Source organism: Gorilla gorilla, chromosome 6 (assembly GCF_029281585.2).
Source record: "Gorilla gorilla gorilla isolate KB3781 chromosome 6, NHGRI_mGorGor1-v2.1_pri, whole genome shotgun sequence".
NCBI lineage: Eukaryota > Metazoa > Chordata > Mammalia > Primates > Hominidae > Gorilla > Gorilla gorilla.
The window spans coordinates 154,303,818-154,316,399 of NC_073230.2; positions in this window are offsets into that span (position 1 = coordinate 154,303,818).

Genomic DNA, 12,582 nt, shown 5'->3' on the forward strand with positions numbered 1-12,582 from the left:
ATTGCCTCCCCTGGTTCTCATGCTTTTGGATTCAGACTGAAGTACGCCACTTGCTTTCCTGGTTCTCTAGCTTGCTGATGGCAGACTATGGAACTTCTTAGTCTCCACAATTGTGTAAGTCAATTCTCCATAACAAATCACATATATTCTATTGGAGTCTCTCTCTCTCTCTTTCATTTATACATATATGGTATATGGATCTGTTGGTCCTATTACACTATTATTGTCATACTTATTGATACACACATTATAAACCCCATAATCCATTATTATTCTTATTTTAAACAGTTAATTGTCTTTATATCATCTTAAAATAAAAATTTTCTTTTTATACATATTATATTGGTCAGGGTTTTCTGGAAACAAAATCAATAAAATACAGAATCAATATAATCTCTCTGTCATATATAATCTTTCTCATCTCTCTCATATATGTATATATGAGAGATTATATGGATTATATTGATTCCCAAATATATATGAGAGAGAGAGATTATATTGATTCTGTATTCTATTGATTTTGTTACCAGAAAACCCTGACCAATATATTTATTAAAAACAATTTTTAAAAAATTCAAGATGATATAATTGTTTAAAATAAGAATAATAACAATGGATTATGGGGCTTATAATGTATGTATCAATAAGTATGATAATAATGGCATAATGGGACCAACAGATCCATATGCCTGCTCTGTAGTAATAGACCAATCACACTGAGAAAGCTGGGTTTACAGGAGAGAAAAAGGTTCGTCATCACAGGGTACCAAACAAGAAGACGGGAGGAAACATTCAAATCCATTTCCTTGAGGAGTTCTGAGCTGGAGTTTTTAAGGGGATTGTGGATGATGAGGGGCTGGAAAATTGGGGCTGTTGACTGGAAATTGTGAGAGGGATAACATTGTGTCCAGAATTGGTGCGTTCTTGGTCTCACTGACTTCAAGAATGAAGCCACGGACCCTCGCAGTGAGTGTTACAGTTCTTAAAGGCGGCGTGTCTGGAGTTTGTTCGTTCTGATGTTCAGATGTGTTCGCAGTTTTTTCCTTCTGGTGGGTTCGTGGTCTCGCTGGCTCAGGAGTGAAACTGCAGACCTTCGCGGTGAGTGTTACAGCTCATAAAGGCAGTATGGACCCAAAGAGCAAGCAGTAGCAAGATTTATTGCAAAGAGCGAAAGAACACAGCTTCCATATCGTGCAAGGGGACCCAGCAGGTTACCACTGCTGGCTCAGGCAGCCTGCTTTTATTCCCTTATCTAGCCCCACCCACATCCTGCTGATTGGTCCATTTTACAGAGAGCTGATTGGTCCGTTTTACAGAGAGCTGATTGGTCCGTTTTGACAGGGTGCTGACTGGCGTGTTTACAATCCCTGAGCTAGACACAAAAGTTCTCCAAGCCCCCACCAGATTAGCCAGATACAGAGTGTTGATTGGTGTATTTACAAACCCTGAGCTAGATACAGAGTGCTGATTGGTGCATTTACAATCCTTGAGCTAGATACAGAGTGCCGATTGGTGCATTCACAATTCCTTAGCTAGCCATAAAGATTCTCCAAGTCCCCACCAGATGAGCTAGACACAGAGGGATGATTGGTGCATTTACAAACCTTGAGCTAGATACAGAGTGCCAACTGGTGCATTTATGATCCCTTAGATTCTCCATTAGATTCCTTAGATTCATCACAATCCCTTAGATTCTCCCTTAGATTCTCACAATCCCTTAGATTCTCCTTTAGAATCCCATAAAGATTCTCCAAGTCCCCACCAGATTAGCTAGATACAGAGTGCAGATTGGTGCATCCACAAACCCTTGAGCTAGACACAGAGTGCTGATTGGTGCACTCACAATCCCTTAGCTAGGCACAAAGGTTCTCCAAGTCACCACTAGACTCCAGAGCCCCGCTGGCCTCACCCAGTGGATCTCGCACGGAGGCCGCAGGTGGAGCTGCCCGCCAGTCCTGCGCCCTGCGCCCGCACTCCTCAGCCCTTGGGCGGTGGATGGGACCCAGCACCGTGGAGCAGGAGGTGGTGATCGTCAGGGAAACCCAGGCCGCGCAGGAGCCTATGGCGAGGGCAAGTGGAGGGAGCAGGCTCCGGCTTCGGCCAGCCCAGAGAAGGGCTCCCACGGTGCAGCGGCGGGCTGAAGAGCTCCTCAAGCGCGGCCAGAATGGGCGTCGAGGCCTAGGCGGCACCGAGAGTGAGCGAGGGCTGTGAGGGCTGCCAACACGCTGTCACCTCTCAACATCATCAGGAATGCATGTGGAAACTGCATTGCTTGGTGAGTCAGCTTCTTGGGACCTTCAGACCAGCTGGTGTAAGTGGCATCCTTCAGACGAGCTGGGTCAGTAATTTTTTGGGTAGGTAGGACTTGAAAGAATATCTCAAAGGGAAAATTTAACATTTTATAATGTTGAAGTTATTTATGGAGCAGTTAAGAGGAATTATAATCTTGTAACAGGGTCTACGTAATTACAGGACAATAGGCAAACAACTATGAGGAAGAGGGTCAGAGAGTAAGCTAACCTAATGATTAATGCTGAATGTGTTGCAAGTTTGATTTGTTTTTATTTTCCCTCTTGCTTCTTCCCTGCTTAAATTTATAAAGTATATAGGGATGGTTTCAATAGCACCAAGACGGAGAGGGGCATATGGAAGCACAGTCTTAAACGATCTTTTTCAGATAGAGTGGTGTCATATTACTTGAACATAGGCTGTGGTAAGTTAAAGTGTGTACTAAAATATTAAAGCAACCACTAGAAAGAGAAACTAAATTGTTTTAGGTAATAAGCCAATTAAGGAGATTAAATGGACTCCCTAGTAATACTCAAACCAGAAGAGTACATAAATAACAACATATGGGAAAATGATAAAACAAATACCAAGATTATAAATTTAAATCTAACCATATATAAGCAAATTAAATGTAAATGTTTCCTCCCCCAATTAAAAGGCAGAATAACCACACTAGTTAGATTCAAAAGCAAGATGTATGAATATGCTGACTAAAAGAAACCCGATTTAAATATAAAAACACAAATACATTACTCATACAAGGATGGAAGAAGATTATCATTTTAACACTGATTAAAATGTAGCTATATGAATATAAGAAAAAGTGGATTTTTCATGAAAGAATATTACCAGCAATAAGGAGAGTCACTTCATAATGATAAAGGAGTTAATTTTTCAAAAAAGCATAAGCATCCTGATCAAGTTTGGATGTTGTCCCCTCAAAATCATGTTGAATTGTGATCCTCAGTGTGGGAGATGGGACCTGGTGGGAAGTGATTGGATCATGGGGTCAGATTTCTCATGAATGGTTTAGCATCGTTCATTTGGTGCTGCCCTCCCAATAGTGAGTGAGTTCTCGTAAGCTCTGGTTGTTTCTCATAAGCTCTGATTGTTTAAAAGTGTGTGGCACCTCCTCACCAGTCTCTTATTGCTCCCACTCTCACCATATGAGACACTGGCTCCTTCTTTGCCTTCTACCATAATTGTAAGCTTCCTGTGGCATCAGTGGAAGCCACACCATGCTTCCTGTACAGCCTGTACATGGATGCTGACACCATGCTTCCTGTACAGCCTGCAGAACTATGAACCAATCAAACCTGTTTTCTTTATAAATTATTCAGCTTCAGGTGTTTCTTTATAGTGATGCAAGAATGGCCTATTATGCATCGTGAATGTTTAACTAACAATAGATTTTCAAAATGCATGAAGCAAAAATAGAGAAAGCTCAAACATTATCACTCTATTTTACTTGACATTTATAAGGTACTTTCCCCAACAATGACATATATTCAATTTCAGATGAAACATTTATCAGGGTAGTCAAGTTTTGGACCACAAAATAAATCTTAATAAATTCTAGAAGGGCTCAATTTATACAAAATATATGTTCAGATCTTAATGGAATAAAATTCAAAATAAATAATAAAAAGATAGCTGAAAAAGTGCAGATATGTGAAAACTAAGTGGCACAAGTCTAAGCAATTCATGGGCCAAAGAAGAAATCAAAAGGAAAAACTTAAAATCGCTTTGAACTTAATGAAAATGAGAACAGAAGCTATCAAAAATTATCATTTGCAGCTAAGGCAGTGCTTATATTGCAATTTCCACACCGGGGCCTGTTGTGAGGTGGGGGGGAGGGGGGAGGGATAGCATTAGGAGATATACCTAATGTAAATGAGGAGTTAATGGGTGCAGCACACCAACATGGCACATGTATACATAGGCAACAAAGCTGCACGTTGTGCACATGTACCCTAGAACTTAAAGTATAATAAAAAAATAAAAAATGAAAAATAAATATATAAAGTCAGAAAAGGACTGAAATTAATGATCTCAACTCCACTTTAAAAAAATTAGAAAAAGAAGGGCAAATTAAAACCCCAAATGAGCGGAAGAAAGACAAGAACAGATATAATAAATTAGAAAAACAATACAAATACTTAAAGACTAAATGAAGTTCTTTGAAAAGAAACCTCTAGCCAAGTTGATTTGGGGAGGAGGGAAGACAGGAAACTAATTTCCAGTATCAGGAATGGGAGGAGAGAAATTAGTACAGAGCCTATAGAGTTTAATAGGCGAATAAGGAATATTGTGGGTAGCTTTATACTAATATATTACAAATAGAAGAAGTATAAAAATGTCTTGAAAGATACAAACTGCTAAAGCTTCCTCAAAATAATACATAAAATAGATAACTTTATAGTGCTTTTCCTACTAAACAAATTGAATCTGTAAACGAAGAAAATTCCAGGTAAAAGCAGCTTTAGGGGTGACTTCTGTCAAACATTTAAAGGTGAAGCCTATAATATGTTAGCAAATAACTCAATAAGAAAATTGGAAAAATATGAATAGACATTTAACCATAAAAGATACACAAATTCAAGATAAGCACATTAAAAGATGAGCTGTATCAGTAGCCAGCAGGGAAATGCAAATTAAAACAACAATGAGATATAATTACATACTCACTAGAATGGCTAAAATTAGAAACTTGACCAAAAAAATTTGGGCAAGGATGTGGAACCACTTGTCCTTTTATATCCTGTTACTGAGAATGTAGAAAGGCACAACCATCTTAGAAAACATTTACACACATACTAATAACATGACTTGGCCATGCCACTCCTAGGTACTTAAGCCGGGAGTAATAAAAGCATGTTTCCACATAAAGATATGTACACAAATGTTCATAAAAATTTTATTTGTACTAGCCTCAATCTGAAAGCAACCCAAATGCTCATCAATAGATGAATGATTAAATAAATTGTTATATTCTTGTAATGGTATACGAGTCAGCCACAATAAATAATTTACTTTGTTTATATGCAACAACATCAATGAATCTCAAAATAATTTTTCTGAAATAAGCCAGATAAAAAAGAAGATATACTCTATGATTTCATGTATATAAAATTCTACATAATTTAAAGTAATCTATAGAGACAAAAAACAGATTCGAGATTCCCTGGGGATGGTGGTGAGGAGTAAAGAGGGAGGATGAGTGATTTCAAAGGTATACATGTAAACTTTTGGGGGTAATAAATATTTTTGTTACTTTGTTGTGATGGTTTTGTTGTGTGTGTGTGTGCGTGTGTAAAAACTGATTTTAAAAAGCATGCAATAGGCTGGGCGCGGTGGCTCACGCCTGTAATCCCAGCACTTTGGGAGGCCGAGGCAGGTAGATCACGAGGTCAAGAGATCGAGACCATCCTGGCTAACATGGTGAAACCCCATCTCTACTAAAAAATACAAAAAAAATTAGTCGGACATGGTGGCGGGCACCTGTAATCCCAGCTACTGAGGAGGCTGAGGCAGGAGAATGGCATGAACCCGGGAGGCGGAGCTTGCAGTGAGCCGAGATTGCGCCACTGCACTCCAGCCTGGGGGACAGAGCGAGACTCCGTCTCAAAAAAAAAAAAAAAAAAAAAAAAAGCATGCAATATATATGCAGTTAATTTTATGTCCATAAAGCTATAAAAACTATTCTTGCCACTTCCTTGATGAGAATATTAGAAAGGTTAATAATACATTTCTGAACTAATGGCTGAAGAATGAACACTATACGACTTAAATTGACACGAGACATAAAATATTACTTATCTTACATGATATTTGCACTTGCCAAACTGAGAGTGACTCAAATGTCCATAAATAGGTGAAAGATTAAACAATGTATGGCATATTTTTACAATGGTATACTACACCGCTGTAATAAAGAATTAACATTGGTTAAATGTAACAACATGCAATGAATCTCATCATTATGACTACCATCCCCAAATGCATAAGAACATTTGAGTAACAGGGTTTTCAAAAATAGTGAATATTTTAATGATGGTATTTTTGCCAGCCTGCTTCCCATGAAAAGGATGCATTCAATGACATCCCAACAGAAAAAGCTAAACAACCTCTGATTATATCGGAGTGGAATCTTAAATATTATTCAGTATAAGTTGGAGTGATATTAGTGTTTGCATTACTAGAATTGTCTTGTTATATTTAAAGTGAAGAGGATTTTTAAAGTTCAATTCAGTACTGAAAGTTTAAGTGAAATTGATGAGTAGTAATCTGACTAATTTGCCACCAAGTTATTTTGAGAATATATGGTAACTTTTAATATAAGATATATCTTAATTATAGGATACTTGAGGTTATTTTAAGATATAAAATAGACTAAAAGAAATAATTTTGTGTTTACCTTCATTTTGAGAGGCTGCCACCTATGTATTTGCTTATCTCTGTGTTTTAATATCTTACCAGTGATATGAGTACATAATAACACCAAGATTTTGCAGCTTTAGAAACATTATTATCATTTCAGGCCTAGTTTTAATCACAAATACTTGAGGACAAATTTTGTATCTAGAAGTGTAGCTTTTCCTTTGTTCTTCATTTCCAGAATTGTCTTGGCTACATTTAGATTCTTGTTATTACACAGGATCTTTTGAATTCATTTTTCTAAATACATGAAAAGTACTATTGAGATTTTCCTTTAATTCATTAACAGGTAAAATTTTTATCATGCTTTTGAGTATTCCCATTCACTAACTTATTATATTTCATCATTTATTCATGTTCCTTTAATGTCCTTCAATACAGTTTTGTATTTCTTTCATATAGCCCTTGCACATTTGTTGCTGCTGTCATTGAAATTATTTCCTGTTTCTTTTCCTGTATGTTTCCAGTTAAAGTAAGTGTTAAGATAGATTCCTAAGTGAGATTTGCAGGAAGGAATGAAAGTATCAGCCTTTTTGTAACATAACACCTGTTGCATTTTACCTGCTACCTCACATAATGGAGCATTCGCCTGTCCTGCAAATGCGCCACTTACCCTGGATCTTTTTGCAGCATTTTCGCCACCTGATCCAGAGGTGCATTCAGTTCCGTCCTGATGGACACCAGCTTCTTCTGCAAAGAAGCTTCTATTTTCCTGGCTTTGAATTGAAAGGCTGGATTAGAGATTTCAAAGTCAGTTTCTATATCTAAAAATTAATAATGATTTTATCTTAATACTCTCATGTAAAATATTACTCATTTATAATTACATAATTTATTATGCAGTTAATGTGGCCACTAAAGTAAATATTATAAATGATCTAACTCTACCATGTTAGCTTTCAGATGTCCCCTACCCTCCAGATCACAGGCGTCAAGACTGAGACACAGGTTTTAGTCCATCCTTATGGGTTCCGGCTTACGTTGTGGTTTCAGGTTGTCCTTGCTGTCCTCTACTTATATCCATTTTCTCTTTCCAAAACTTTTCTTGTAGACTTTAAGCCCCAGTATCAGACTCTGAATTTACACACACAATTTTATACCTCTATCTATCTATCTACCTATCTATCTATCTATCTATCTATCTAATCTATCTATCTATCATCTATCTATCATCTATCAGTCTAGGCTTCAGCCATCTACTTATATCCATTTTCGCTTTCCAAAACTTTTCTTGTAGACTTTAAGTCCCAGTATCAGACTCTGAATTTACACACACAATTTTATAACTCTGTGTACTCTATCTATCTATCTATCTGTCTGTCTATCATCTATCTGTCTAGGCTTCAGCCACTTTGAGGAAAGTTTCACTTTTTATAATGGGTTCTTGATCTCATTTCTTGGGTGATAAAACTTTTAATTATACATTCACAATGCCACTATCCATGGAATACTGCCTTAACCATTTCAAAGCCCACATGTTAATTTAGGCTATGTTATACAGATAGAAATCCCTAGCACTGTATGGAACAGAGTAGATTCAAATATAGCAACCTAAACTAAATACATTATTGTTATACTTTAAACTAATGTATTTTATTATGTCCCAGCCACTAGTACATTTCACTCTTCAGTGGATTTGTGTACTTAAGTGAGTCATTGGCTTTAGTTACTCCACAATTTGTAAGGCCAAAATGTTTATAATACAATGTGGTTTTTACTTATATTTTAACATCCCTTTATTCTTTGTGCAAAACCTTGAAATTAGCCCTCACTGTCTTCATTGTTTTGCTAGCAGAGCGTATTATTCCTTTTGGCTTGCAGTCTTTGCAATTTAACTTAATGCTTAAGACGGTAGAACATGCTTCTGCCAGTTCTGCCCCTAGTATCAGTGTAGATTACTGTGTAAATGAAGGAAGAAACCATGTTATGCATTCAATTTGTGTTTCCAATTATTCATCCTATCATAGGAGTCAGTATTTGTTAATGTTGCCAAAGTACAATTAAGGTCCACTGAATTAAGTCAGGAGTTTACAAGGGAGTGACTGTTCTTGACCTCATTCTCTTCCTCCATTCTGTTTTCAAATATTGGGCATGAATAAACAGTTTTAGGCACAGAAATTCACCAACAAATTAGGACTGTTTTGTTGTAAACCTAGCTAAAGTTAAGTTAAAAATTAAGTATTTCCTCATAAGGGGTGTGTCGTATGTGAGTGTGTCTGAATGCAGGTAGGTGTAGTGAAAATGGAGCTTCTGTTCTGGGAGAACCATTTGCTCTGAGGATCTCACCCACTTCTGCCCAGTTTTGTGCCTATCTTGGAAGGTCTCAGCCGTCAGTACCACTTTTCCATCATGAGAACACCAAGGACGACTGAGCACTGCAGAAGGAAATTTCAGTGTGAATCAAGCCTAGAGAAAGGCTAAGCTGTTTGTCATTAATTTGGATTGACTCAGATACAGCTGGAACGTCCCTTGACTAACTAGACTCCTAACTATACTCCTTCATGCCTTCCTTTGTTAGAGATAGGAACAGAGAAAGCCTGTCTGGAAAGTGTTGGCATTTTTTTACTACCCTACCTGATTTTGTTGGTAATCTTGGTAATATTAATAATTTAAAGAGGTAAGTGTTACTATAATATTTTATTTTTCTTTTAAGACGTGCACTCTGTTACTAGTTATTTTACCTGGCCGAGAGGAGCACACAAAGATAGCATCAGGAGGAATAGACTCAAATTTCAGATTTTCAACTTTATTTAAACATGTCAATTACTGTTACTCTTTCTAATCTTCTGTTTCCTTGGCTGTGATTGAAAGGCTGGATTAGAAATCTCTAAGTCATTTACTATATATAAAAAGTAATAATTCTTTCATCTTAATACTCCCATGTAAAATATTCCTCATTTTAAATTATAATTTATTATGCAATTAATATAGCAACCAAATTAAATATTAGAAATGAACTTTGCCGTATTAGTTTTCAGGTGGCCCAACGTCCAAAATTATTTTGCCAGCTCTCAAAACTCTTATCTGCTTTCTTCACATTTATCAATGTTATAACAATGAAACACAGCTCAGAGAGAACATTGGTAGCCTGGAGAAGTATAAAAGGGAGATGAGTTGCATTTTCAATTTTATTAAAATTCTTATTTTCCACTAGCTATATGTTTTTTATTCTTGGCCTAATTTCCTTTTGGCTGTGGGCAACTTTTCATGGGTTTTACAATCTCTTCATAAAACACAACCTATTCCATTATCACATTACATACCTCTACAGGCATGTCATATTTTTCTCAATTTGGAGGTAGAGAAATAAAGGCAATAACAGTTTTCAAGGTTTTGAACTTTTCATTAAAGTGCAATTTATTGGTTTTTGCCCCTAGTCACATGTTAACCAATATGCATGATAAAATATTTCAAACATTTTTATTTACTGATTTACATAAATCATTTACATAGGTAAGAACTTTTTAAGATAACTACCAATCAGTACATTATAACATAATTTTAATTTTAATTTTTGTAAATTATATATATGAATTGATACTTACTCTATTAACATATCAAGGTAAAAAATTCACTCTTTGTTCTCAGCTGTGCCAAACAAAGTGTAGATTTTATAATCTCTGATTATTGAAACTCCTCTCCACAGGATGAAAAGAAAACTTATACTTGATGAAGTTCTCTGTTTCCTGGGTTAATAAGTTTCTTTTTAGACTAAAGAGTCTACTTAAAGCTTAACTGTTTATGAGAGTTGGCTTTATGCAGTTACTTTTTGGTTGTTTGTTTTTTGCTTTTGTTTTTGAGTTGGAGTCTCATTGTGTTGCTCAGGCTGGAGTGCAGTGGTGCCATCTCGGCTCACTGCAACCTCCATCTCCCAGGTTCAAGCTATTATTCCACCTCAGCCTCCCAAGTAGCTGGGATTACAGGCACGCACGCACCACCACGTGCAGCTAATTTTTGTATTTTTTTTTTTTTTTTTTGGAGAAACGTGGTTTTGCCATTTTGGCCAGGCTTGTCTTGAACTCCTGACCTAAAGTGATCTACCTGTCTTGGCCTCCCAAAGTGCTGGGATTACAGGCATGAGCCACCATGCCTGGCCTATGCAGTTACCTTTATGTTCATCATTCTCTTTAGGTTATGAGTCTTTGGCGTTTCATCCTTTTTACTGCTGCCTTCAGGATCATGACTGGGTAAGTGAGTGGGCCACTGCTTAAGGGTCCTTTGTGGATGGGGAAGGGGTCTGGGGTTAGCATATTGCTCTTGGGATTTTGGATGCTGGCAGAATTTATTTAGACCTTGCCACGAGAGACTGAGGTTCCCCTTCCTCACCGTCTGTTGACCAAAGGCCTCTCTCTCAGCTTCTAAAGGCTGCCTTCTCATGTGCTCCCTTCATCTGCAAACCAGCACCAGTGTGCCAAGTTCTTCCCACACTTCAAATCTCTGATGCCTTCTGTCTCCTTCCAAGGTGAAAGCTATAGGCTTTTAAGGGCTTTAATCTGACTGGATCAGGCCCACCTGAAGGTTTCCATATCTCAAGTCAACTGATTTGGGACGTTACACCAGCAAAATCCCTTTAAAGCAGTAACTAAATTAATATTTGAAAAACTGGAATCATGGAAGTGTCATCTTCAGAATTTTAGCTGTCACAATGTGCCTTCTCATCCCCAAATAATCATGTCCCTCCTGAAACCAAAATACATTTACTCTTTCCAAGGTTCTCAAAAGTCTTATTTTATGACAGCATTATTTCAGTTACAAATCTCATCTGTACCGTATCAGCTCAAAATTCTAATCATCTCATCACCATCTCATCATCTACATCATCAGAATCAGATGTGGATGAGAGGCTAGCTACCTTCCTTTCTGGCTTGGAGAGAGAATTTGTTTCCAAGTTCATTCAGATTGTTGGTGGGACTTAGTTCTTTGTGGTTGTAGGAGTAAGTCCTGCTTTCTTGCTGGCTCTCCACCAGGGCCTGCACTCTGCTCCTAGAGGCCAGTGTCACAGCATCTGTCAAGTCCCTAGTGCTGTATAATCTAACATATCCATGCTTGTGGAGCGTTTTCCAGCACCAACAACCAATTCTCTGATTTTCCAAGCACGGGGTGTTCAGTAATTCAGTTTGATGCCAACACTACCTACCAGGAGTTATCGCAGGCCCCACAGCTTAAGGACTCAGTCCCACAAGACTGCTACCAACTTCAGACACCAGTCGCAAGTCCTGGGCCTCCCAAACTTTTAAGTGACCAGCTATAAATCAGGGATTTCCACTACCTCCTCCTAAGGTTGAATAATTTGCTAGAATGTCTCACAGAACTCAGGAAGTCAGTTTCTGGGTTAATTATAAAGGATACAAGAACAATCAAATGGAAGAGATGAATAGGGTGAGGTATGGTGGAAAGCACACAGAATTTTCATGCCCTCTTTGGGCACACTGCCCTCCCAGCACCTAGGTGTATTCACCAACGGGAGAGTTCTTCAAACCTCATTGTTCAAGAGTTTCATAGGCTTAATCTGCAGTATCCCCTCCTTTTCCCAAAAGTCAGTAGATGGGGCTGAAAGTTTTAATGCCTAGTTGGTCTTTCTGGTGACTGGTCCCATCTGAAGCTATCTAGGTACTCCCACCCTAAGTCCGCGCAGGAGCATAAACACAGGTGTGATCAAGTGAGGCTCATGAAGAATAATAAAACGTAGTCCTATCACTCAAGAAATTTCAAGGGTTTTAGGAGGTCTGTGCCAGGAGCTGGGGACAGAGATCAAACACATTTCTTATTGCAGTTGGCCCTTCGGATTCATGGTTCCACATTTGGTAATTCAACTAACTTTGGATCCCCAATTTTTCCATCTAATTGTTTTGATCC